The 27,801-nt window shown below is 44.7% G+C and overlaps 1 protein-coding gene and 1 long non-coding RNA gene across 5 annotated transcripts in view; one reads left to right on the top strand and one right to left on the bottom strand.

Moving 5' to 3' along the window:
• Window positions 1-12,236, top strand: part of LOC111181087 (uncharacterized) — a 24,378-nt gene extending 12,142 nt beyond the window's left edge. For 3 of the 4 annotated variants that reach the window (XR_016390851.1, XR_016390850.1, XR_016390849.1), the window contains 2 exons: window positions 91-279; window positions 2,820-3,895. This is a non-coding gene — a long non-coding RNA (uncharacterized LOC111181087). Of the gene's footprint in view, window positions 1-90; window positions 280-2,819; window positions 3,896-7,196 lie in introns of those variants that run through there. The other variant, XR_016390852.1, reaches the window with a different exon arrangement.
• The window catches only part of LOC111181080 (uncharacterized), a 69,989-nt gene that overhangs the window by 6,831 nt on the left and 35,357 nt on the right, over window positions 1-27,801 (bottom strand). Inside the window, exons 6-7 of the mRNA XM_089902170.1 lie at window positions 27,483-27,542; window positions 26-24,117 (exon numbers count right to left, since the gene is read on the bottom strand). The gene's annotated coding sequence lies outside the window, so the exon portion shown is untranslated. The remainder of the gene's footprint in view (window positions 1-25; window positions 24,118-27,482; window positions 27,543-27,801) is intronic.

Raw genomic sequence — 27,801 nt, forward strand, 5'->3', positions numbered from 1 at the left:
AAATCAACTGAGAATATGACTTTACCCGAGAAAGAGCCATTTCTGACTCCTTTTCTTTCCTCTCCCTCCTTTTCCGGGCTTCTTCCTCAGACAAGAGTCTTTAGAGGTCGATCCTGAAAGTGGAAAACAGGCTGTTTAATGCTTGCAATCAACACACCCCCTTCCTGAGTCACCACCACACACACAGGGAAGCCCTCAGCATGTGGAACAGACGGTCCTCTGCTACCCACCGTCCCAGGAGGGACTCAGGACAGAAAACTCCCACACAGAGACCAACAAGTAAGTTCCTACACTTTTTTTTTGTTCAGTGCATGACAAATCTTTGAAGATCAAATAGTGTAGCTTATCCCTTTTTTAACTGAAGTATATATATATATATATATATATATAATTTATTTATTTATGGCTGCATTGGGTCTTCGTTGCAGTGCATGGGCTTCTCATTGCTTGTTGCGGAGCATGGGGGCTCTAGAGCGCAGGCTCAGTAGTTGTGGCGCACAGGCCTAGCTGCTCCGGAGCATGTGGGATCTTCCCAGACCAGGGCTCGAACCCGTGTCCCCTGCATTGGCAGGCAGATTGTTAACCACTTTTTCAGATTATTTTCCATTATAGGTTATTAAAGATACTGAATATAGTTCCCTGTGCTATACAGTAGATCCTTGTTGTTTAATTATTCTATATGTAGTAGTTGTTTAATATTCTATATGTAGTAGTGTGTATTTGCAAATCCCAAACTCCTAATTAATCTCTCCCCCTCCCTTCCACCTTTGGGAACCATAAGTTTGTTTTCAGTGTCTGTGAGTCTAGTTCTGCTTTGTCAATAAATTCATTTGTACCATTTTTTTAGATTCCACATATATGTGTCTGTGTCTGATTTACTCCACTTAGTACTGTTACCAAAATGCAAGTCCGTGTGCTAGACGTCTAGCACAGCGAGGCCAAACAATACCAAAATGTTGGAGTTTGGAACAGAAAGGTTTGCTGCAGGGCCATGCAAGGAGATGGGTGGCTCATGCCTTAAAAACCCCAAACTCCCTGAAAGCTTCCAGCAAAGAAGCCCTCTTATAGGAACGGTGAGGGGGGTGTGGTTACAGACCTCTTGGTGGCAGATCCTTTGTACTTGAGGTCAGGTCGTGGTCAGGTAAAGATGTTCCTGTAAACCTCCACCAAACAAATGTTACTCTCTGTCCTGACAAGGAAGGGGAAGGTGCCAAGACACAACTTTCACCCTCCGAGGTCCAGGCCTGGCTAACAGAAAGGGGTCCCTGCAGGGGGGCCAGTTACCCTGCCCCGGAGCACTCGTCCAGAACCAGGTTTGGGTCCTCCCACCAGTGCCCAGGCCTGGCTGAAGAAGCAGATCTCAGTTGGCAGCTCCCTCAGGGCCAGGTCCCCGTGCAGACTGCTGCGGCCATTAGGGCAGCCTAATGGATCCCCGCAAGAGACACCCCGTTCCCTTGGCCTCCCAGCTCACCTGCTGGCCCAAGGAGAAGGGGAGGGGAGAAGGCCGGGATCCCTCTCTTACTTCCCTCTCTGCCTGACGACCGCCACTCCGCGGACATTTGGCTGAATGGGTCCATTAAATGTCACTCATTAATAGCTGGTCCCTTGAGGGAAGGTTTCACTGTGGCGCCGACCAATGGCTGAACGGGAGCTCTAAGGCCACTCCAGCCATCCCTTCAGTGGTCTCCTGGTAACCGTTGCCTGGTAACGGGGGGGGGAAGAGCGTGCGCCAAGGGCCCTGTGCTAAGGGCTGCGCACTGCTGGGCTCTATTACAGTGTGACCATCTCCAGGTCTGCACCAGCAGTACTCTGCGTTTCCATTTCATTCTGCTTATCGGTCTCCCTGTTGCTTTCTGTCTCTGTCTTTTTGCTCCCCTCTAGTCTCCTGCTGTTTCTCCCCTCCTATTTTCTCACTCCTGTCCTGCCCCACTCTGCAACTTGTGCCCCTATTGATGCTCTTTCTCCCCGACCTTTCTGATGACCCTACATCTCTGTGTATTTCTGCCTCTTTCTTCCCCCATCTCTTCTCTCTCTCTGTCCCTGTTATTCTCCCTCCCCACTCTCTGGCGCCCCCTGGTGGCTGTGCTTCCTTCCTGCTCTCTCTCTTCCTCTGCTCTCCTCGTTTCTCCTCTTCTTTTCCTCTCCCAGCATCAAGTTGCTCTGTAGGACACGGGTTCAGCTCTTTTATCCCCTCCCCCGACTCTCCATGGGAAATGCCTCACCACGGTTGACCATCGATGCTGTTACCACTGATCAAGGGCTCCTCTCGTATTTTGCCTTAATCCCTTCACCTTCATCTCCCTGGAGATCCCAATTTTCTATACACTCTATTTTACTCATCTACTTTCACTGCTTTTTCTCTTTCATTCTTACCATCTCTTTGCAAGACGCTCACCCATCCTCTACACTGCCCTCTGACCTTGCCCACTCTTCTTTTCCCCTCAGTTTTCTATTGCTCTCTCAGTCCCTCTCTGTGTCTTCTGATCCCCGCTGCCCACAGAGTCAGAGGATGTGGGATGGAGTAAGATGCCTGCTTCTTGGGAAAACAGTGATGAAATAAAAACTCACAGTTTAAGGCAAGACAGGAAAAATTTGAATTTAAATTAAATTCCTTCTCCTTCATCAGTAATGACTCAGCACTCACCCCGTATATCTAGACATCTTCAGTGAACTTTATGTACAATAACAATATATCATTTACCTTAAAGATAACACCAGTCCTGGGGAGGTACTGGGCCGCACCTAACAGAAGCTCTTTTAAGTACTTACTTAGGACCGTATTAATTTACTGTACTACTTGCGTTCTGCCTGTTTTACAGGATTGTTTCTTGCATTACCAAGTGTGTGACTGAGCCTCCGGTAAAAATGATGACTAGGCGACTTGAAACAAGTGACCAAATATATAGTCTTATAAGACCAATGATTTTAATAGCGTAACTCTACATATGGGAAGAAGCAACAAGAGAGAACCATTTCCTGGACCACAACAGACTGGTAAGACACCATGCAGAGGCCTTTGGCTACTGTTGTATTAGGGGCAGGGCGCATGCGGGACGTCGCCGGTGCAGTGTGGCAGTGGCCCTGTGGCCACAGTCTCCTCGGGCCGCAGTCCAGCTCCCATTTGCCCACTCGCCCCCTTTGCCGGCGCAGTCACCAAGCCTGCAACAACCAACCACGCAGCACCCCTCCTCTGTTTAAAAAGAGCCCGAAATCTGACTGGGGGAAGATGGCTCGTGGAGACACTGGTCCGCCCTCTTCTTTCCCAAATAAAAAGTCGCTCTGCCTTGCCCCAGCAACTCGCCTCTCAATTTACTGGCCTGTCGTGCAGCAAGCAGAACGACCTTGGACTCTCTATCAATTTTGGCGAAGCCGGCCAGGAGCCTTGCTGCTTGTGGTCAGCCCCGGTTGGGGATTTTCGGGTAAGGCCCTAACAGCTGCTGGGACCGCTTGTCCTGAGGATCTTCCCTTTAAAATTCCCTGAAGCGGCACCAGATGCCCCAGCGCTTGGCAGTGGGAGCAAGGAATCGACATCTGGGAGCTCCATACAGATGGAATCGACGGGCTCCAGACAGTAGGTATGTCTGATGTGTACAACTGGGAACATACCACCCTCCCAATTTCGGCTTTTCCTGTAAGGGAACAGCCAAGTTGTTTTGCATTTGACTGGGGTACCCTGTTGCAGAGGGGAATTTTTGTTGCAACTCTGTGAACCTGTTTGTTTTGCTTTTGTTTTGCATTCATTCACGATGGAATTTGTTTGTGCCTTTTGTGTTTTGTTGCTCTTGAACTTATAAATATATCTGTCCCTAAGGAAAGCCCTTTGGGGCGTATCTTAAATGAATGGGCAAAGTATAGTTATGGGCCTGTGACTAAAAAGAGATGATATTCTATTGTATAGTGTGTGGCTCCAGTACATGTTAGGATCAGGAGAGCAATGTGCCCTGAATGGCTCACTTATACAATCTTGCAATTAGAATTGAGCAGGTAAAAATGATGAGATTCCATATGTAGAAGCATTTACGCTATTTCATCATGAGGAAAAGAAGTGAGACAGCTGCTGCCTTATGGTACAGTGGTATGAAAGGAAAACCAGGGGAAAATCTGTTCTACAAGAGGGAGAGGGAGAAATGAGACTGAGAACATGTTATTTCAAAACACTGGCCAAGCAGGCTGCACCAGTGGTGGTTCCGACTGCCCCCATGCCACCAACATATTCACTCCTTTCACCACCTCCTGTTTCCCCTACTTATGGGGATCAATTAGAAGTTTCTGTGTTAACCTCTGGGGCACAGGGCCCTAGTTTGTATCACCCCAAGAGGGCATCCCATGTGACCAGGAGCCACTTCTGGGGCAGGAAATTTCCCTTGCACTGAAATCCTGGAGGAGGAGGCCTTAATGCAGATGGCCAGTCAGCTGGGTTTCTATGGATGCACCATCCATTCTCAATTTGATTTATTTAACTGGAAAAACCATAACCTACATACCTCCACATGACTGAACTTTTCACTTCTATCTTTGCCACTCACCATCCCTCGTGGGCGGACATTCACACTTTTATGAATATGATGTTTACTGGGGATGAAAGGAGGATGCTCAGTGACAAGACTAGAGAGGAAGTGCACTAGCTCCATCTAGCGGACCAGGTGGAACTCCAGAAGCAAATCAGGCAGTTCCTACTGCTGAGCCTACTGGGAACCTAATAATGGAGATATGCCGCACCTAGAGCATTATAGGAAATGTATCTCAGCGGGTCTTCGAAAGGGAGTAGCTAAGCAAAAGAGCTTCAACAAAATTCAAGAGATACACCAAAACCCAATGAGGACCCATCTGAGTTTCTAGAAAGAATTTATCAAGCTTATAGCACTACACTGATGCAGACCCTGAGGCCCCCCAAAATACGGGAATGGTAAATATTACCTTCATTGGGCAAAGCACCCCAGATATAAGAAGAAAATTACAAAGCTAGATGGTGCATTTGGAATGAACCCTTCTCAACTGGTAGATGTTGTTTTTCAAGTGTTCACCAACAGGGAACAACGAAAGGAGCTCTTTACAAGACTTCTTAACGCCACTTATCTGGTGCTAGCACTGGATTCCCAGAAGGCGAGTAGCCTGGAGAGAGGTGAGCCCCATTGGGGAGGGAACAGTATGCTTACTGTAAGGAGGAAGGGCACTGGAAAAGACTGCACTCAGCTAAGGAGTAAGAAGGAAAACAACAAAAGAAAGACGGGAGCCTCTCCTATGGTAGAGAGAGCGCAACGCTCTGAGATGAATAAAGTGGCCCAGGGGCTCCCTTGGACTTGAGGTGTCCAATTCCAATTTCCCCACAGGAGCCCCGGGTAACTTTGACAGTGGGGGACAAGCTGACTTTCTGATAGATACCGGTGCAACATACTCCGTGGTAAACAGCACGGTGGCACAGAAAACATCTCAATCCATCCCAGTCACAGGAGTTTCTGGAGAAGGACAAAATCTTTCTTTCCTATAACCTCTAGAATGCTAATTAGGGGACCTCACCCTGAAACGCAGTTTCTTTTATATGTCGGTGTGTCTGATCAGTCCCTCTTCTGTAAATTAAGCACTCAGGCAACTTTTTCGCCAGAACAGCTTGACATCAGGGTCCCACAGGAGCACACTGTAAGCCTAAAGATGGCGCTCATGGACACCCCAGAAAAGGAGACTGAGCTCTCACCCACTCCACCCCCATTCCCCCCGCTCCAGGTCTATGAAAAGCTAAGGCAGAAGTGTGGGTCAGTGGCACCCCAGGGAAGGCCAAAAATGCATGGCCAATACTGGCCAATACAAATCATGTTAAAAAGGGACTCTGGAGGGAATTCCCTGGTGGTCCACTGGTTAGGACTCGGTGCTTTCATCGCGGTAGCCCGGGTTCGATTTCTGGTCAGGGAACTAAGATCCCGATCCTGCAAGCCGCACAGCGTGGCAAAAAAAAAGGGATGCTCTGGGACACCTGATCGAAAACAATACCCTCTGAGCCAAGGGGCCCAAAAGGGAATTTAGCCAGTTCTCAAAAAGTTGGTTTAATCAGGTTAAACCTTGCAGGTCCCCATATAAAACCCCTATCCTCCTAGTCAAACAGCCAAACTCAACAGAGCATCTCTTTGTCCCAGACTTGAGGGCTACTAATGAAAAAATCCAGGATTTGCACCCTGTGGTATACAATCCATACGCTCTGCTCACAGCTATTCCAGGAGGAAACAGCTGGTTCTGTTTTGGACGTGAAGGATGCTTTTTTTCTGCATTCCTATTGCAGAAGAATCACAGCAGCTGTTTGCTTTTGAATGGCAGGACCCAGAAAGACAGGTAGTCCAACAGTATTGGTGGACGGTCCTTCCTCAAGATTTAAGGATTCCCCTACCTTGTTTGGGGAAATGTTGGCTGGGGACCTTAGAGACTTAATATTGGATGAAGGACTCTTCCTCCAAAATGTGGACCATTTGCTCATAGCGAGCCCTACGAATGATAAGTGTCTACAAAATACCATCAGAACCCTGAGCTATTTGGCCAACTGTGGATGTAAGGTCTCCCAGAAAAAGGCTCAAGGATGTAAGCAACAAGTCACGTAGCTGGGTTTTTTATCCTTTCCCAAGGGCAGTGGGGTCTTTTGCTTGATAGAAAGCGGGCAGTTGCAGGCTTGGGAACACCCAAGAGTTGCAGATAACAGGGCGTTTCTGGGAATGGCAGGATTCTATCGGATCTGGATTCTGAACTATAGGCTCAGAGTAAAGGCCCTCTATAAGGCTTTAAGGACATGATTTTGAGCCCCTTACTTGGACTAAAGAGTGCCAAACAGCCTTTGAAACAATAAAAACAAAGTTAGTCTCAGCTCCGGCTTTGGGACAGCCGGACTGAAAGAAACCTTTAAGATTATATGGCCATGAGAGACAAATCTTGGGGTGTTAATTCAAATTCTGGGGAATGTCCTTCGACCTGGTGCCTAATTCTCAAGACAACTAGAACACATGGTTAAGGGATGGCCACTGTGCCTTTGAGCTGTAGCAGCTCCTTGCAACAGACTTCCGGAAGCTGAGCAGTTTACCCTGGGCAACCCACCACTGTGTATGTCTCTCACCATGTCCTTTCTTTACTGGAACAAAAAGGGGGGCTACTGGCTGACTTCTGGGAGAATGGGAAAGTACCAGGCCATTCTCTTAGACAATCCCAATGTAACATCTCAGGTCACTTCAGCCCTAAAGCCAGCCACCATCGCTCCCGACTGCGGCTGCACAATCCCCAGAGCACAGCTGCCTGCGCGTCGTGGGGCTGGTGTGCTCCGGCAGACCAGGCCGAACAGACAGCTCCTGGCTGAGGCAGGCACGGACGGACCTGTTCACAGTAGGTGACGTGCTGGGTATGTGGTGGTTAACCCTTGAAAGGACTGACTCTCGCTATGCATTCTCCGTGGGGCATGCTCACGGCGCCATCTGGAAAGAAAGGGGGCTCCTCACTTCAAACAATAAAGACATAAAACATGCTTCTGAAATCTTGTCCCTGTTAGAAGCAGTCCACAAGCCCTCACAAGTGGCCGTAATGCACCGCCCAGGCCACCAGAAGGGTGAGACTCATATAACAAAAGGCAACCGGTTAGCTGACCAAGCTGCAAAGAAAATAGCAAAGGCAGGCGATTACCAAGCCATCATAGGGTCACTTCTCCCGCAGACTGACTTGTCAAAATACCAGCCGGAATATTCAGAAAAGGACGAGGAGAGGGCCGAAGAGAGGGAATTCACTCTTGATCACACCTCGCCTGGCTAGAAATGTAGTGCACATGGAACTGACTTGATTTCTGAGGCTCTCGCGGACACTGCTGCAGCACATTCGTAACAGTACCCACCACGGGAGAGATGCCGCCTTACAGTGCGATTCAAAAGTATATAATGGGGCCTGACCTACAGAGGGCCATCCAGGGAGTCACTGAAAATTGCATGATTTGTGCTAAAAATAACCCAAATACTGCTGTCAGATCTCCCCAGATGGGGACCCAACACAGAGGACTCCGCGAGCCACCAAGGACTGGCAAATAGACTTTACTCAAGTTGATAGGGACAGAGTAAAGGGACAAAGTAGGCGGTTGAATAGTTAATCCCACTAGGGGAGTGCAAGTAAAGAAAAAAGCATGGGAGACCCCTGTAAGTTAATGATCACTCAAATGAGCAGGTTTGCTTAACCACAAAACCAAGCAACAGAAGCCTGAGACACGCCCCCGAACAATAAAACAAGGGTGGCCTGAGACCCACATCTGCCCAGTGAGCTCAGTAAGTTGACCCCTAGACATGCTCCTCTGCGCACACTAAAAACAAGTATATAAGGAGAAGGTGACATGCTGAAACCTGAGATGGTTTATCATATTTTAGTATATGTTACCACCTTTTTTCCTCACTTCCGTTGCTCCATGACAGTCCCAGTTTGGCCATGTAGGGACAAGAAAAATCCCCCACCTGATGTGGAGGCAGAGCTGAGGATGGAAGCTTGACGTCTACTCAAGAATGAGGAAGGAGGTGGTCCTCTCCCCCTCCCCACTTCTCCTTTGATTATAAAACAGGAGCCCACTAAGTTCTGGGGGCGGCACCTTCTCGCCCACCCGCAAGCCTCACAAGCATGCTAGTCTAATAGATCACTTTGCCTCTCCCTGAAGAACGAGCTCCTCAGAGCCCCCCAAGACACATTTCAGTGGTTTCAGCTGGCGACCACAAAGGGGCAGTGGTAAGATAAGGAGGAGGGGGGTCGGGTCCTAGAGGGGCTGTGGATGCCAGGAGGACTGGGGAGGGCACTCCCCCAATGTGTGCCCCTTTTAGGCGGCTGGTCAACCCCGAATGCTTTAGGACTCTGATGAGAGATCTAGATACAGACCAGAGGAACAATGATATGGATGTTTAGAGACACAGAACCAGAGGAATGCTGGCAGTCAGCATGGCTTGCCACAGAAAGATGCTGTGCATGTTTAGGGACCCGGAAGGACACATACATTCTGGGTCTGTCCCTGTTGTACTCAAGTCTGTAAACTTAACTATTCCAACTGTTATTTATAAGCTGATAAGTTTTGTTTTGCAATGCCTGTCTTATGAACAAGTTTTAAAATGAAACTATGAGATCTCTGTCTGTCTGGATATATGTGTGTCTTATGTGGTCTTGTCTTTAGATAGTATTGCTAAGGTTAATTTGTAAATGAGCTCAATTTAATTGGCTTAAAAAAATAAGTGCTTACAAATTAAACATTTCTGAATACAAGAGAAACTAAGCTAAATGGATTTCAGGTTCACATGACCTGAGAAATATTTAATATTAAATTAATATTTGGTATTAAAGTTTGTTGTTATTAAAGTTTGTTAATTAATATAGACATGTCTTTAGAGTCATCAACATGAAGCACAGTATTTTTATTGTACCTGGGTTTGCTGAAAGTCACTAAGTTCATACTATTTTTGTTGTAAAATCTGTCAGCAAGAACATTAACCCCTCATTGTCAGACTTGTACTTGTAGCATGGCCACTGTCTGCTCCTAAATGAGCGAACTTAAATGGGTAAATAACAGCTGCAAATTGAACAGTCAGGGCTATGGAAAATCCAAGACAGCCACTTGGCTTCTCCTGGATCCCTGGCAAACCCCATTTTTTATTTAATGGTTTAAACCCTTTCTTGGCTACAAGGCTGATACCCTCACAGTGGAAAAAAGAATGGTTTAAAAACGTGTTTTGGGCTTCCCTGGTGGCGCAGGGGTTGGGAGTCCACCTGCCGATGCAGGGGACACGAGTTCGTGCCCCGGTCCAATCCCACATGCCGCGGAGCGGCTGGGCCCGTGAGCCATGGCCGCTGAGCCTGCGCGTCCGGAGCCTATGCTCCGCAACGGGAGAGACCACAACAGTGTGAGGCCCGCGTACCGCAAAAAAATAAAATAAAAACGTGTTTTTCACTTGGGTATAGTTTCTATAAATTTTAGTGATCAAGGCAACCACTTTACTGGACAAATTATAATACAAGCCTATGTTATTAATTAACCAGACTTATTTTACAAATTAATCTTAATTTGGCTATATTTGGTAAAACTGAGGGTTATTTAGAAAAGAAAAAATTATGTTTTAACAGATATTAAATTTCAGTTTTGCTAACTGAGGTCAGTATCTACTGTCTTTATTAAAACTCACTTTTCAAATAGCTCTTTGTTGCTATATTATTCTAAAGCTTAATTGAGTTAAGATATTCTAAGCTTGTTTCTGAAGATGATCACGTAATCTATCTTTGGATGAAGATTAGATGCCCATAATCTATAACCAGGGGATTATACATACTAGAAAAAGCATCATTTAAAGGACTGTGTCCGTCCTAGATAAAAGGCCTCTTAACAGGTATTCTTAAGCACGTCATGCACAAGGAAACTGAAGGGAATCAACTTCAAGACTTAAGGTACTTTCCCCCGAATTACTAGAAGTGCCCAACGGAGGAGTGCCCTGATGTCGGTCATCCCCTCCCTACGCCCCTTACAGGTGCTGACCCTTTATTTCCAATTTACAGTCAGACCAGTTCCCACTGTTAACACCATTGGGGACACCTTCTGTACTATTCCTTTGGCCATTAACACCAGGCTGGGAGACTACTTTGGAAGGGATACATCTAAAGTAGTAAGTACAAATCTTGATTAAATTGCACGGTGGATTTTGACAAAGGAAGGAAACTTTTGGATAGCTAACTATTGCTCCGGTGGAAGGTGCTATAGCCATGGAAGTGGCTGCTCCAATAAGGGCTATCTCACAGGCAGGAGCCCCTGCTCCAAATGAGGCCCTTATCCCAGGGGAAAGCGCACCCAAGGGTGAGGAGGGAGAGGCCAAATTCAGGAGCTCCTTCTCTGTACCCCAAGGGGCCCAGTCTTGGACCAGCGAGCACCCGCAGTGGCATAAGTCACCAGCCAACTGCCCCTACCGTTCTGCCTCTGAGAGGAAGTTGCTGACAGAAATCGAGGAAACATAGAAGTCCGTGTGCCTTGCTCAATGTCTGATCTAAGTCTGGCAGAAGATCAACTGGGAAGTTTTTCTGAGGACCCTGAACTTTGCACGAAGGAGTTTACCCGGTTAATGAGATCTTCTGATGTCACTTGGGGGGATTTGCAGAGTTTACTCTCCCGTGCTGCACCCCAGAGGAGAAACAGCGTATAACCCTGGCAGCCAGCCACAGCCCAGCAGGGCCAGTCACTACACCGGGTGGGGAACGACGCTGTCCCCGAGGCAGATGCACGATGCCTTCTCAGGTAAATTCCACTGATAGGGACGGATGAGACCATGTGATTGTTCAACAGAGGCTATGAAACAATGTACAGTGAAACCTGTCAATTATGAACAAGTGAAAGAAGTCCAACAGGGGTCAGATGAAAATCTGATCATATTTCACGAAAAGTTAATAGAAGATTTTTAAAAGTATATAAATGTGGATCCGTCCTCCCCCAAGGCACAGGCCTTTTGGCTATACATTTCACAGCCCAGTCTGCCCCAGACATCAGGCGCAAGATTCAAAAGGCAACTGCTGGCCCTCAGACCCCTATGAGTGATTTGCTCCAATTGGCTTATTCAGTTTTCAGTAATAGGGATACGGCCGAAAAGGCTGAACACACCCAGAGAAATATATACAAAAGGCCCAAATGATGGTAGTGGCTTTGTCCACTCAGAGCCCCCCGAAGGGGAGGCCGGCCTTTCTGGGCCAATCTGGCTGTGGTGGACCACAAGGCCCATGGGTACCCAAACAGGACCAGTGTGCCCTGTGTGGACCAAAGGGACACTGGAGGAAGGGCTGTGACACGCACCCTTTACAGCCAGGGCATTGGAGGAGGGAATGCCCCAGACGCCAGAGAGTGACGGGGGCCTTTGATGGTTTCACAATCAGAACACTGAGGGGGCTCGAGGCTGAAAGTGGCTCTGCCTACAGATACCATGTACATAACTAGTGTCGAGCCTTGGGTGGTCACTAAGTGGTGGGCCATGATAGAATCGGTGCAACCCTTTCAGTCTTAACCAAAAGGATTAGAAGCCTTAACAAGTATAAGAAATATGTAATGGGAGTGTCGGGAAAGAGACGGGGGCACACTTTCCAGGAACCCCTTTTGTGCAACAGCAACGGCCGGTCGTTTCTACATTGCTTTCCGTTTGTGCCTGACTGTCCCCTCTCTTTAGTGCAAGGGACTCACTAAATTAGGGGCCACCCTGTCTCTCGAGGGACAAGGAAGCCACCCTTACCATCAAATGATATTAACAAGAAACAAGATTAAATCTATAACTGAGATAAAAGACTCAACAGAGGGCTTCCCTGGTGGCACAGTGGTTGAGAGTCCGCCTGCCAATGCAGGGGACGCGAGTTCGTGCCCCAGTCCGGGAAGATCCCACATGCCGCGGAGCGGCTGGGCCTGTGAGCCATGGCCGCTGAGCCTGCGCGTCCGGAGCCTGTGCTCCGCAACGGGAGAGGCCACAGCAGTGAGAGTCCCGCATACCGCAAAAAAAAACCAAAAAAGAGAGCAGGCTTGCTTAGCAATAAAACCATGCAACAGAAGCCTGAGACACGCCCCCAAACAATAAAACAATGGTGGCCTGAGACCCACATTCTGCCCAGTGAGCTCAGTAAGTTGATGACCCCTAGGACACACTCCTGCACACACTAAAAACAAAATATAAGGAAAAGGTGACATTATGCTGAAAGCTGAGATGACTTAACATAGTATATGTTACCACCTTTTTGCTCATTTCCGTTGCTCCACGACAGTCCCGGCTTGACCACGTAGGGACAAGAAAACTGCCCCTCTGGACGTGGAGGAGTTTTCCCTTGATTATATAGAACTGTAGCTAAGTTCCCAGGGCGGCACCCTCTCACCGGCCCCGGAAGCCTCACCAACGTCCTTATCTATCACTTTGCCTCTCACTGCATTCTTTCTGCGCTGAGAACCAGAGCTCCTGGGAGCCCCCTGAGACACATTTCTGCAGCATCAGAATGCCTCGAGCCACAGGAAATTTCAGGTTATCTGCTCAGGATGGGTGGAGGCCTATCCCACCCAGACAGAGAAAAAGCCTCTGAAGTGGTTAAAGCCCTCAAGGAAGTCATCCCCTGATGTGGACTCTGCCTAACACCCTTCAAAGTGATAACGGGTCTGCTTTTCTCTTGAGCAACACCCAACAAGGGTCTAAAGCCCTGCAAATTAATTGGAAGCTACCATTTAAAAAGGAGCATTGCTGGGACTTCCCTGGCGGTCCAGGGGTTAAGACTCCGAGCTCCCAATGCAGGGGGCGTGTGTTCGATCCCTGGTTGGGGAACTAAGATCCCACATGCCACGCAGCCAAAAAAAAGAAAAAAAACCAAGACCCTACTCCTGAAAGGCCCAGATAGCAATGGGTTGGTGAACACTTAGAAGACAAGGTTGCTCACTGGACCTGGGAACGAGCATTCCTAGTACTGTGGGACAAATTGGTCACAAAATGCCTCCCAAATGTTGGATGAAATTAAGACCGAAAGGGAACAGATTGTAAAAGAATGTTGCCCATCATCCAGTTCTACAAGATCCAAGACATTAGCCACCGCGGTCACTGACCTGCAGCCACCCTGACAGGAATTCCGGGCAGAGAGCAGGATGAGGCACTGGGAAAACTGGCAGAACCGGCCTTCAGATAGTCAAGCGTTTGCAGGAAAAATTTTTATGAACCTGAGTTCTTACATCTTACCATAGTTATTAGCAAAGCACTAAAACCATTAACTAAGCTATGTGTTCCTCAAGAACAGCAGTTACCTTCTTCCAAGATGCGTGCCTGACTGCCTGTACCCCTTCCCAGCATCAGCTCTGCACCAGCCTTCCCCCTTCCCTCTTCAGCACAGTTCTCACAGCTCTCTAAGGGGCTGTCTCCGGGGTTATAATCCTCAGATGGGCAAAAATAAGTTTTTCACTTCTTTCTTAGATTGCCTATTGATTACTTTTCCGCTGATTGCACATTCTCCAGCGGGGTGGAATTTCAGACAGAAGAACACTGGGTGTCACAAGGCTGGCCCAGGTCACCTCTCCCTACACGGGGTGAGGGGAAGGGCTGACTAGGAAGGGGAGGCCTGCGGAGCAGAAGGACCGGCCTGAGGAGACGCGAGGACAGAGGGGCTGGGAGGGAAGGGGGGCGTCTCAGGAGAGGGGCGGGCTCTCCAGAACCCCAGGACCAGGGAGAGGACGTGGGCTCTCCAGGAGCGGGGCGACCGGCGCTGCTCTCAAGGGGCCGAGAGGGCCAGGCTGGGGGGCGCGAGTCCACCTTGTGGAAGGGGACGTTACATGGGGGGGGGGACGGGGGAGGTCGTAAAGGGTTTTATGCAGGAAAACGACCCTAAAGGCGATGTCTACGTGGACCGGAGACCGAAAAGCTGAAGGAGGCAAATACACGCAAATACGTATCAATAATATTAAGCCATCGTTTTACACATCGTAACTCCCCACCCGTTACCTCTCTTACTCCTATCATTAAATCCCCAAATCATTTTAGGACCTTATACTGTAAGTATATTTTAAAAAAGAACCAACCAGTAGACTGTGAATCCAGTAACAGAAGACTAAATCTTATTTACCAAAAAAGTATGCAAGGACTGCTAATTCACGTGTCCATACCTGTTAGGATGGCTTTTTCAAGCTTCTAAAGGACAGTAGTTATCCACTGGTCTTGGGAACCGAAAAACTGCTGCAACTCCAAGTAAAAATAATAACTTGCTCACCTTTAGTCACACTATTCATACTAACAATGCCGATTACAACAACAAACTCCAACATTTACAGAAGTAATGTACATCCACCCCATGTGAAAACCACTATCTCATATGCTTTTATCACCAGCCTAATTCCAACAATACTTATTCTTACAGAACAAGAAGTATCTCAAACTGACAGTGAATCACAATCCGAACCTTATTATCACTTAGCTTCACAGGATTATTTCTCAATGTTTGTGCTGGCGGCACTAATTTGTCACATGATCTAGTATGGAATTCTCAATATGATACATACACTCAGATCCTAATATTAATCAATTTTTAAAATATTTACTCCTGTTTCTTATCCCAATACTAAATTCTTTTCCCCGACCAGGGATGCAACCCAGGCCCTCGGCAGTGAAAGCGCGGAGTCCTAACCCCTGGACTGCCAGGGAGTTCCCACAATACTAATTCGTGTTCCCACTGACAGTCTTCTCCAACTTTTCACTGGATGGGAAGGAGTCAGAATTATGTCTTTTCTACTTATTGGGTGATGCCGTGACAGAGCAGACGCAAATACGGCCGCTCTTCAAACAATTTTATACAACGCACTGGAGACACTGGATTCATTGTATCAACAGCATGATCTCTATTCAACAAATCTTTATACTGAACCTAAATCACCCAAATCTACCCGACAGGACTTGTATTAGCCGCAACTGGAAAACCCGCCCAAATTGGCCTCCACCCATGACTTCCCTCAGCAATAGAGGGTCCTACTGCCATCTCAGCCCTACTCCACTCGAGCACAACAGTTGTAGCAGGCATCTTCCTACTTATCCGCTTTTACCCTTTAATAGAAAAGAATACATTTATCCAAACAATAACATTATGTGTAGGAGCTATCACCGCATTATTTACAGCAATATGTGCTCAATTGTTGCTTTCTCCACTTCGAGTCAACTAGGCCTTATAATAGTAACAATCGGCATTAACCAGCCTCATCCAGCATTTCTCCATATTTGCACACACGCCTGTTTCAAGGATATACTATTCACATGCTCTGGATCGATTATTCACAGTCTAAATGATAGATAAGACATTCGAAAAGTAGGAGGCCTATGTAACGCAATGCCCTTCACCACAACAGCCCTCGTTATTGGAAGTCTCACGTTAACAGGATACCACTCCTCACAGGTTTCTATTCTAAAGATCTTATTATCGAATCCGCTAACATGCTGTATACCAACACCTGAGCCCTCTTAATAACCCCCATCGCCACATCCTCCACAGCTGTCGGTAGCACTCACGTTATTTTCCTCCCACTCTGAGGGCAACCGTGCTTGTCCAATTAATTTTACTTAATGAAGACAACCCGCTCCTAATCAACTCTATCACACGTCTACTAGCTGGAAGCAGTTTCTCCGGATTTCTTATCTCCAACAACATTCCCCCAACAACAATCCCACAAATAACTGTGCCTCCTTGCTTGAAACCAACTGCCCTTGCGGTAACCGTCCTAGGCTTTATTCTAGCACCTGAAATCAACCTTGCTGCATAAAATTTAAAACTTAATTATCCCTCAAACTTCTTCAAAATCTCAAAACTTTTAGGGTATTTTCCCATTATACACCACTTTCAGCAAGCCAAAAATCAGCATCTTCCCTACTGGATTTAATTCGACTAGAAAATATCTTACCAAAACCCAATTATCTTATTCAAATAAAATTTTCTACACTTGTATCAGACCAAAAAGGCCTAATCAAACTATACTTCCTTTCATTCCTCATTATCCTTACCCTAAGCATAACAGTATTTAATTACCATGAGTAACCTCTATAGTATCTGTAAGCAATGACCAACCAGTAACAATTACCTTGAATCAACTACCATAACTATACAACGCCACAATATCTATAGCCTCCTCACTAAAAACTCCAGAGTCGCCTGAATCATAAATCACTCAGTCCCCCAGTCCACTGAACAAATAAAATCTCTACTTCCTTGTCCTTTAAAGCACAGAAAATTCTATCACTTCATCAACTTTCTATTGTAAATTCTATCATTAATTCCAAAAAGATATACCTAAAACAGTTTTATTTGAAACTCAAATTTCAGGATACTGCTCAGTAGCCACAGCTGTTGTATAACCAAATACTACTAACATTTCCCCTAAAGAAATTAAAAACACCATTAAACCCAAAAGCAAACCACCAAAATTCAACACAATTCCACAACCAACACCACCACCCACAGTCAACCCAAGTCCACCATAAACAGGTGAAGGTTTAGAAGAAAAACCCACAAAACTAATTATAAAAATAGTACTTAAATACAATGTATGTTGCCATTATTCTTACATGGAATCTAACCACGGCCAATGACATGAAAAATCATCGTTGTATTTCAACTATAAGAACACTAATGACCAACATCTGAAAATCACACCCACTAATAAAAGTTATCAACAATGCAGTCATTGATCATCCAGCTGCATCAAGCATCTCATCAGGATGGACCTTTGGTTCTCTCTTAGGCATCTGTTTAGTTCTACGCATCTTGACAGGCTTATTCCTAGCAATACATTATACATCAGATACAGTAACTGCATTTTTATGAGTAACATATCTGCCAAGATGTAAACTAGAATCATCTGATACCTACATGCAAATGCAGCTTCCATGTTTTTTATTTGCCAATTCATTCATGTAGGACGAGGCTTATACTACAGATCCTATATCTTTTCTGAAATATGAAATACTGGAATCATTTTACTATTTACAGGTATAGCCACAGCATTCATAGGCTATGTCTTACCTTGAGGACAAACAGCGTTCTGAGGAGCGACAGTTACTACCAGTCTTCTCTCAGCAATTCCCTATATCGGCACAAGCCTTGTGGAATGAATCTGAGGCGGTTTTTCAGTAGACACAGCAACTCTAACACAATTCTTTGCCTTCCATTTTACCCTCCTCATTACAGCACTAGCAACTGTTCACTTATTCCTTCCAGAAATGGGCTCTAATAACCCCACAAGAATCTCATATGACATAGACAAAATCCCATTTCACCCCTACTATACAAAGACATCCTAGGTGTCTTATCACTGATTCTAATCTTAGTAGTATTCTCATCTGACCTGCCAGGAGACCCAGACAACTACACCGCAGCAAATCCCCTTAATACAGCACCACATATCAAGCCAGAATGATCCTTCTTATTCGCGTACGCAATTCTACGATCAATTCCCAATAAACTTATAGGAGTACTAGCTCTAATTCTTTCCGTCTTTACCCTAGCATTTACCCAGTACTCCATACATTGAAACAACGAAGCACAACATTCCAACCCCTCAGCCAATGCCTATTTTGAGTACTAGTAGCAGACCTATGGACACATGAATTGGAGGACAAACCCTAGAGGACCCGTTATTATCGAACAAGCATCCATTTTGTTTCTTTTAAATTCTAGCTCTAAGACCAGTAACTAGCATCATTGAAAATAATCTCCTAAAATGAAGAGTCTTTGTAGTATATTACCCTGGTCTTGTAAGCCAGAAAAGGAGACTAATAGACCTAAGACTCAAGGGAGAAGCTCCACTATCACCACCCAAAGCTGAAATTCTACTTAAATTATTTCCTGAACGTTTGTTACGGGACACTTACAAAATTAAGTACCATCTCGGTATTAAAATGACTTCTTTTTTCTATAAGTTACTACGTATTTCGTGCATTATATGTATCACCTCTGGATTTTACACCAAAGGGAAATCAGACCCCAGGCCTCTCACGGCCACAACTGAATTAACTTGGGGCGGGGGAGCGGATATTTCAAGGTCCGTAGCGACCCCAGACCTCGGATACGGACAGGGGACCACCAGGCGCAGGTTTAACTAGCAAAGAACGGTTAACTCACACTCCCCACCGCGACGTCAGCTCCGAGTTCTCCGCTTCGGGATCTGCAGCAAACTGCGCGCCCGTGGAGTAGAGACGCCAGCAGCGGCTGGGGGCGGGGCCTGAGCCGAGCGCCACGGGGAGGGGCGGGGCGTGGGCCCAAGCCAGCGCCGGGAGCGTGAGAGGGCGGGGCGGGCGCTGCACGTTCCTCCGTTTGATCCTGTCTGGGTTTAGAAATGCTTGAGGGTCTTGTGTTGCACCATTGCTTCCTTCTTGGTTTAACAGTTTGTAACAGTTTTAAGGTAAAAGCTTAAAGTAGTGTGGGATACTTATGTTGGTCTGGGAACTGCAGTCTCGGCGGGGGCTTGATGTGGGGTGGTGTTTGGACCTAGGAACACTCCTGCAATTAGAGTTAATTTAAGCAGTTTAAGGAAACAAGAGCTGGATCTGTCTGTGTAGGGATTACAAACTATGTGAAACACAGAACCCTTTGAATGGGCTATTTCATACTAACACCGGTAAGGACAAAAATGTTGCCGTGCCATTCCAGTTCTACAAGGATCAAGCTCATTGGTCACTGCAGTGGCCCTGAGTGTGTCATACAAATACAAATGGGGAAGGGCAATTCGGTGAAGGAAACAGGAGAAAATTGCCAGGATGGGAACATATTTACAATGATTGAGGAATAGCCATAATTATTGTGTGGCTTGGTGAGGTGTGATATTAATTTTCTATTGGAGACATTTAAAATTTGGGACTTCTTGTAGTTAGAATTTTTTTATTTTTCAGGACTTAAAAAGCCACCCTATATAAATAGGCTGTGTATACTTCTGCATGTTGAGTCTTTGTTTTAAAAATGATATAATTCCCTAGAGAGCTTAAGATATAAGTAATGGATCCAAAATCATGATTACCTGTTTGAAGGACACACAGACATGTTTCTTTATAGCATCCTCAGTATTGCCGAGAAGACATGGGGATGGGGCAGTATAATGAATTAATGGAAAGATAGTTAATATCATTTGTCAAAATTGCCTGAGAGACTTGATCCCAGGACTAGTTATATACACACTTTTCCTGTACCGACCCCTGTAGCTATGTAGGGGTATGTTGCTAGTTCCACTTATGAATGCATGACAAGTAAAGTAAGTGGACGCTTTTAAGCCTCAGTTGTTCCTTCAGTGTCAATGTCATCAAAATATTTTAACGTATAATAAGACACTGTACTTTCGAATCAAATTGCAACATAATCTCATATCACTTGTATTTCCCCTGAATGAGTACAAGACCTACTGACTGCCAATTATTCCAGTTTTACTTTTCCAAGTAAGAGCAATCCTGTGTCGCAACAACATGGATCGACCTAGCGATCACCGTACTAAGTCAGAAAGACAAATACCATATGCTATCACTTATATGTGGAATATAAAATATGACACAAACGAACTTATCTACAAAACAGAAACAGACTCACAGACATAGAGAACAGACTTGTAGTTGCGGGAGGTTAGTAGATGCAAACTATTATATATAGATTGGATAAACAACAAGGTCCTACTGTGTAGCACAGGGAACTATATTCAATACCCTGTGATAAATCATAATGGAAAAGAATATGAAAAAGAATATATATATGTATAACTGAATCACTCTGCTGTACAGCAGAAATTAACATTACAAATCAACTATACTTCAATAAAATAACTTTTTTTAAAAAAAGAGTAATTCCTGTGTCACCACTGCCTAATACCTGAGTACCAGATTGACTTTTCCGTATGCATTATGTCCCAAATTTTATAGTAACTGAGATACGAAATCAAAATGTGACGCTCCATGAGAAGTCAGCAAACATTTTTGTAAAGGGGCAGATAGCAAATATTTTATTCTTTGTAAGCCAGACTGATTCTGTTACAACTATTCTACTCTGCCCTTATTAGGTCCATAGTACCTCAACATAAGTGTGTTCTAATTACATTGATGCGGCATTTAAAAACAGACGGCAGGTTGTATTTGGCTCCTGTTCTGTAGGTTGCTGAGCCATGACCTACACAAAGGAATGAAGGGCACCAGAGACAGTAACTACACGAGTAAATACATAAGCCATACCTTTCTTATTTTTAAGTTTCTTTGAAATATAATTGCTTAAAAAACTTAACCATCTAGTTTGGGTTTATAGCATATGTCAAAGTAAAATCTATGATGATGATCACACAAAGGGCAGGAGTGGAGAAATGGAAGAATATGTGTGTAAGGGTCGGATGCCCTATAGAAAGTAGCGCTGAAGTCCTTGAATATAGACTGTGGTAAGCTGTACAGTAAAACCCCTAGAGCAAACACTTATAGTTACAGCTAACAGTGATGAACCGAAAAAGGAGTTTAAACAAACCCATAAAAAAATTCAGTTATTTTACAGAAGACAGAAAAAGAGGGGAAATAGTGGAAAATACAAAGCAGACAATATAAAACCAACAGCATGATAATAATTTAAATCTAACTATATAATTATCTCTTTCAAACCAAATGGCCTAAAGACCCCAACTGAAAGGCAGACATTGTCAACTAGATTTTTAAAAGAGAGATGACATTATGTTTCCCACAAGAAATGCACTCTGAAAATTAAAGGACACAAAGTAAAAGCATGGAAAAAAGATAAACCATATCAACACTCTTCAAAATAGAGTGGCTATTGTAAGATCAAAGTAGATTGAGGAGCAACTAATAAGACCGGGGATAATGAAATCTAGTTCATAATCATAAAGGGATTAAGTTCATCAGAATGACACGACAATCATAAAAACTATGCATCCAGCAGCAGAACTTCAAAACCCTCGGAAAAAACTTGACAAGATTGCAAGGAGAAATAAATAAACCCACACTTACGGTCAGCGATTTCCATGCTTCCTCTGTCAATAACAGTAGAAGAACAGACAGAAAATCGGTAAGTTCCTGGAAGATTCTAACAATACCGTTAATCAATGAAATGGAGATTTATAGAACTGTGAGATAACAGAAAATATATATATTGATCTGTGGCCCTGGTTCCTGGCACAGAGCTCCTAAAACCTTGTGATTCTCTAAGTGATAAGAGCACCAGGAACATCTTTTGTTCTATTGAGGTGACTCTGGGCGGCTCCATCCTATAAGGGGAGCTTGGTCAGCAGGAAGACCAAGCAATGATTAGAGCTTGGAATTTTCAGCCCTACCCCTAAAAATTCATTATACCTACACGAGGAAGCCTCCATAAATTCCCGACAGTAGGAGGTTCAGAGAGCTGCAGACTGGCGAACACATCCACATGGGGAGGGTGATGCACCCCAACGCCATGAAGACAAAAGCACCTAAGCTGGGGTACCTCCCAGATCTCACCTTATGTGTCTCTTCAACTGTATCCTTTACCATACCCTTTAGTAAACTGGCGAATGTGTTTCCCTGCGTTTTGTGAGCAGCTCTAGCAAATTAACTGATCCCAGGAGGGGCTTGTTGGAATCCACCATCTATAGCTACTTGGTCTGAAGCAAAGGTGATGATGACCTGGACCTGTGACTGGGGTCTGAAGTGTGTCGGGCGGGGGCTGGGGCAGTGTTGTGGGCTGAGCCCTAATCTGTGGGATGTGATGCTCTCTCCAGGTAGATAGTGTCAGAATTGAGTTTAAGTGAAAAACACCCAGTTGGTGTTGCAGAGAATTGCTTGTTGTGGGGAAGAACTTCCACGTTTGGTGACCAAAAGTGTGAGAAGCGAAGTGTTCAGAGTGAAGGTCGTAATAGTGTGAGCATAAAGGAAACACAGAGAAAAGCACACGGTGGGATGGACTGGATCTTTCTCTGCACAGGGGGAAGGGAACTGAGTTTTCCCCCTATAAGAACAATCCAGCTAACGAGAATTTTAAGCAATCTTTCAAAGTGCACATAGTACTTTACCAAGACAAACCACATCCTGGCCCATGAAACAAGTCTGGATAAACTTTAAAAGAATCCTATACAAAATATCTCTATGACCACAATGGAATTAAAACAGAAATCATTAACAAAAATATCTGGAAAATCAAATATTTGAAATATAATGACTGACTTGTGACCAACCCTGTGACAGAGAAGAAATCAGAAAGGAAATTAGAATGTATTCTGAATTGAATAAAAATGAAAACAGAATGTATCAAATTTATAATTTGCTACTATAGCCGGAGAAATTAAAAAGAGCACCCTTGGAGAAGGGATAGCAATTTAACAAAACACCTAAAAGCCTAAGGGCTCTTTTGTTTGTTTTTTTTTGTTTGCTTGGGCTTTTTGGCCCTCAGTGTGAACTTCCTGCTTGTAAGGGGACTTAAGTCTTAACTGAGGTCATCCAGTTCTGAGGCTTGTTTAGGTAGGCGAAGGCATCACAGTGAAAGAGGGCAAGTTTCTTGAGGTTGTTACAAGTATCTGATATGATAAACCAGTTAAACATGTGAAAACTGAGAACACACAATCCATTAAGGGTAGTTAGACAATGAAAGGTAATATATTTCTAGATGAATTAAAATTAAATGGATACACTAATGCAAACAGTGAATATATGATGGAAGGAATGAGGGTAATATTTAGGAAGGGGATCTTGAAATCAAGATTTCAAAGGTGGAACAATTACTGGGAATAATGAACTCCCATCTGTAACCTAAACCTTGGGTGGTTAAGGTGGGTAAGGAAAAAAAAAAGGTCATTGAAAGTGTACCAGTCAGCTTTCTACAAGTTTCCCTGTGGTAACAAATATCCCTGAATTCTTACTGGCTTATAACAACAAACATTTATTTCTTGCTCATATGATATCTATCATTATTCACCTCTTGCTAGTTTCTCTAACTTGATTCTGGGATTCAGGGTAAAATTCCAGTGTATCTGGGATCTACCATTCTTGCAGCAGGAAGAGAAGGTTCAAAAAAGCAAACAAAGGTTTTGAAAGCTTCCATTTAAAGTTGAAACATACCATTCTACTCACACCAGGAACTCACAAAGCCAATCTTGCATAAAATGGGCAGGGAAGTGCAGTCCTCTCAAAAGGAAGGAAGGGTTGGTTGCCTAAGTCAAGTGGCCAAGTTTGATATCAAAGGGCAGACATGTATGATCTCACAGGATGGTGATAAATGATTGGAAATAATATTACAATATATGTTAGTACAGCTTCTATCAGAAATAATTTGTCTGTCCTTTGTTCACACAAAATATATTTACCCCGGTCCCAGAGGAAAGAAAAAAACATTTCTACCTAGACATGAGTTCAATCACAAATGAGAATTTCATAATAATCTCATGAGACTCCTCTGAATTCAGAGCCCCATGTGGAGCTCTCCTCACTCATAACACATTATGGTGGAACAGAGAAATAAAATCTCAATAAACACTCTCATTTAGAAGAAAAAAAGAAAAGAGGTACCCAGTAGTCTCGGGTCCACAGCCAATGTGCAGCTCTGCTGGGCAGATGTAGTGAGGGCGCTGGTCTGTGGGGGCAGGAATGACAAAGGACCCTTTTCTTGAATCCAGCTCTTCTCCTGAGAACGGACATGCAGTGCTTTGTATTTCGTTGCTCTTGCCTTCACCTAGTTACATCTAACAGAGTATTGGAAATGTTGCCTTCCTTGTGCAATGAGCTGCTTGCTCCGGTTACTCCCTTCGCATGAATATTTACAGTCCCAAAGATGATCGGGTTAATTGAAAAAAATAAAACTGGAAACCCACTATCAAAACTACCAAAGAAAATAGGAGAGGGACTTCCTTGGTGGTCTGGTGGTTAAGACTCCAGACTCCCAAGGCAGGGGGTCCGGGTTCCATCCCTGGTCAGGGAACTAGATCCCACATGCACGCTGCAACTAAGAGCCTTCCTGCTGCAACTAAAAGATCCTGCATGCCATAAGGAAGATCCCGTGTGCCGCAGCTAAGACCCGGCGCAGCCAAATAAATAAATAATTTTTTTTTTTTTAAAAAGAAGGAAAATAGGAGAAACACAAATAACTAACATCAAATGAAACAGGGAACATTACTACTGTTAAAAAGAAAACCACAGGCCAAAATGGAATCACTCATGCTAGGCCACACCACTAAACTGGGGCTTGAGGGACTTCCCTGGCGGTCCAGTGGTTAAGACTCTGCACTTCCACTGCAGGGGGCACAGGTTCGATCCCTGGTGGGGGAACTAAGGTCCTGAATACCATATGGTGTGGCCAAAAAAACCCCCAAAAAACCGGGTCTTGATAACTTAACTGAAGCTTCAACCTCCCCCAGAAATGCTGTCTTAACAGGTCAGTCAGGAATTTTCTGGTCTGCGCCAGTGAGGTCATGTGTCACGTGGGCCCTCTCCATTCTCCAAAGGAACATGAGGTCCTCTGCCACACAGACCCCTTCTGTCCACCACAGGTGGGTGACCTAAGCCTGAAGTTATCTTTTTTGTTTATGACTTTTTGCCTTGCCTTTAAAAAAACCTCTCCTTTTCTGTAGCCCTTTACAGCTCCCCTCTCCTCACTGTACGGGACGCTGCCCTATTCATATATCAATCAATGAAGCCAATTAGATCTTTAAAGTTTATTCAGTTGAATTTTTGGTTAACACTACAGAGGGACTTCCCTGGTAGTCCAGTGGTTAAGACTTCGCCTTCCAGTTCAGGGGATGCGGGTTCGACCCCTGGTTGGGGGACTAAGATCTCACGTGCCGTGGGGCAACTACTGAGCCCACGCACTCTAGCGTGCTCCCCAACTAGAAAGAAGCCCACTCGCCACAACGAAGAGCCTGCACACCACAAGGAAAGATCTGCAACCAAGACCTGACGCAGCCTAATTAATTAATTTAAAAAAATGGTCCATATCAAAAAAAAAAAAAAAAACTACAGGGCTTCCCTGGGGGCGCAGTGGTTCAGAGTCCGCCTGCCGATGCAGGGGACACGGGTTCGTGCCCCGGTCCGGGAAGATCCCACATACCGCAGAGTGGCCCGTGAGCCATGGCCGCTGAGCCTGCGCGTCCGGAGCCTGTGCTCCACAACGGGAGAGGCCACAACAGTGAGAGGCCCGCATACCGCAAAAAAAACCAACCAAACAAAAAAAAACTACAGAATTTACAGACATCAAAAGGATAGTAAGGGACTACTACAAATGCTCCACACACATACACTTGACAACTAAGATGAAACATTCTTTTAAACATACAACCTACCACAAATCACCGATGGGAAGCATATCATTTGAATAAATATTCTGAATTACGAAGTGAGTTTATAATTTTAAAATCTCCCCTCGCCCCCAAAATAAATCTGCAAGCACAGTGACTGTTGAGTGTTTAGCTAAACTACTTGGTAATACTGCTGCCTTGGCATTTATTTTGTGTGGCCAAGTGGCCTGCACGGGTCTTGAACTGACACCAGCCCTTCCCTTGAGGGCATGTCCTAGATAACAGCCCACAGGGTCACAGTAAATGTAAGTTCCTGATATGACTCCCCCAGCTGCCCTTGTGATAAGCATTGTCCCCTGTTACCCAGGGCCTTCCCCTTGTTTCCCTTTAGATAAGACCCCCCACCTCTGAAGTTTACCAAAACCCTGCTCTTTTGGGTTTGAACTGACCTATCTGACCTTAGCCCCAGAACCCAAAATCACTCCATCCATGGAGCCTAATAAAGACATGTGCCCTAGGTCCTGCCCCGTGCTCCTTGACTGCACCCTGCTCCCTGCCTGAACCTCCTCACGTGGCCCAGGAGGTGTGCCTCAGGACCTATAATAAACGTCTGCATTTTGTTTTCCCTTGCAGTCTTTTGTTGAGTAGGGGCTCAACATCCAACACTTGGGGGCTCTACTTAACAAATATTAACAAAATCACAACAGTAACAGTAGACAATTCTATCAAACGTATAAAGAAGAATAGATAGCAATTATATACAATTTCTTTCGGAAAATGGAAGTGGAGGGAATACTTCCCAGCTCAATTTGTGAGGCCAGTATTACCATGATGCTAAAACTAGACAAAGACATCAGAAATAAAATAAATAAATAAAAGAGGAAGAAGAAAGATAACTACCAACTAAATCCCACATGTAGATGTAAAAGTTCATAACAAAATATTAGCAATAGAAATCAACAGTACACAGAAAGAACTATACACCATGACCAAATGGTGTTTATTTGAGGGGGAGAAGGCTGGCTTTAACTTCCAACCAATGTCATCCACACTGTTAAGAGGATGAAGAAGAAAATTCAGGGGCTCTGTCAACAGATGCAGCAAAAGCACTTCATAAAATCCAATGCCCATTTATTATTATATAAACTTCAGAGAACTAGGACGAGAGGGAACTTCCCTCAACTCAATAAAGAACACCTACAAAAAACATACAGGAAACATCACACTTAATGGTGAAAAACGGAATGCTTTTCCCCAGAGATTAGGCGCCAGGCAAAGATGTCCACTCTCACTACTGCTATTGACATTGTATTAGAAGGTGGAGCCAGTGAAATAAGGGACGAGTAAATAAAAGTAATAGGGAGAGAAAGAGAAGATAAAATAGTGTGCCCACTCGTAGAAGACATTACTGTGTGGTAGGCTGAGTAATGCGCCCCCCAAGTATCCACACCCTCCTAGCTATAACGTATTGAGTGTTACTTTAAATGTCTGAAGGCAGTTTGCAGATGTGATCTACTTAAGATCATGACATGGGAGATGATCCTGGATGGTCTGGTAAATGTGTTATAATCCCAAGGGTCCTTATATGCAGGATACGGTAGAATTAGACTCATGTAGAAGTTGGTGATGTGACAGAAGCAGAGCGACAGAGATAAAGAGATTTTAAGAGGCCACCTTGCTGCCTTTGAAGATGGCAGAAGCAGACCATGAGGCAAAGGATCTAAGCGGCCTCTGGAGCCCAGAGGGAGTGAATTCTAACCTCAAGTATCCAGAAGGAGCACAGGGCTTTGGATCCATTTTACACTTCCGGCCTCCAGAACTGTAAAAAGAATAAATGTTGTTGGTTTAAGCCACTCAATTTTTGGTAATTTGTTACAGCAGCAATAGGAAAACTTAAAGAAATAATATATGTAGAAAATCAAGATGATCTACATAAATTTCTAGAAAAATAAAATTTGCAATGTGTCAGTATGTAAGAACAACATACAACAATCTACTGCACTTCTACAAGCTAGCAATTTATACATGGAAACTGACATTAAAAATACAATACCATGTATAAGTGTTCAAAAAAGAAA

This window comes from Delphinapterus leucas, chromosome 20, assembly GCF_059928025.1.
Source record: "Delphinapterus leucas isolate spDelLeu-1000000601 "Yukka" chromosome 20, BTC_Dleu_Yukka2, whole genome shotgun sequence".
Lineage (NCBI taxonomy): Eukaryota > Metazoa > Chordata > Mammalia > Artiodactyla > Monodontidae > Delphinapterus > Delphinapterus leucas.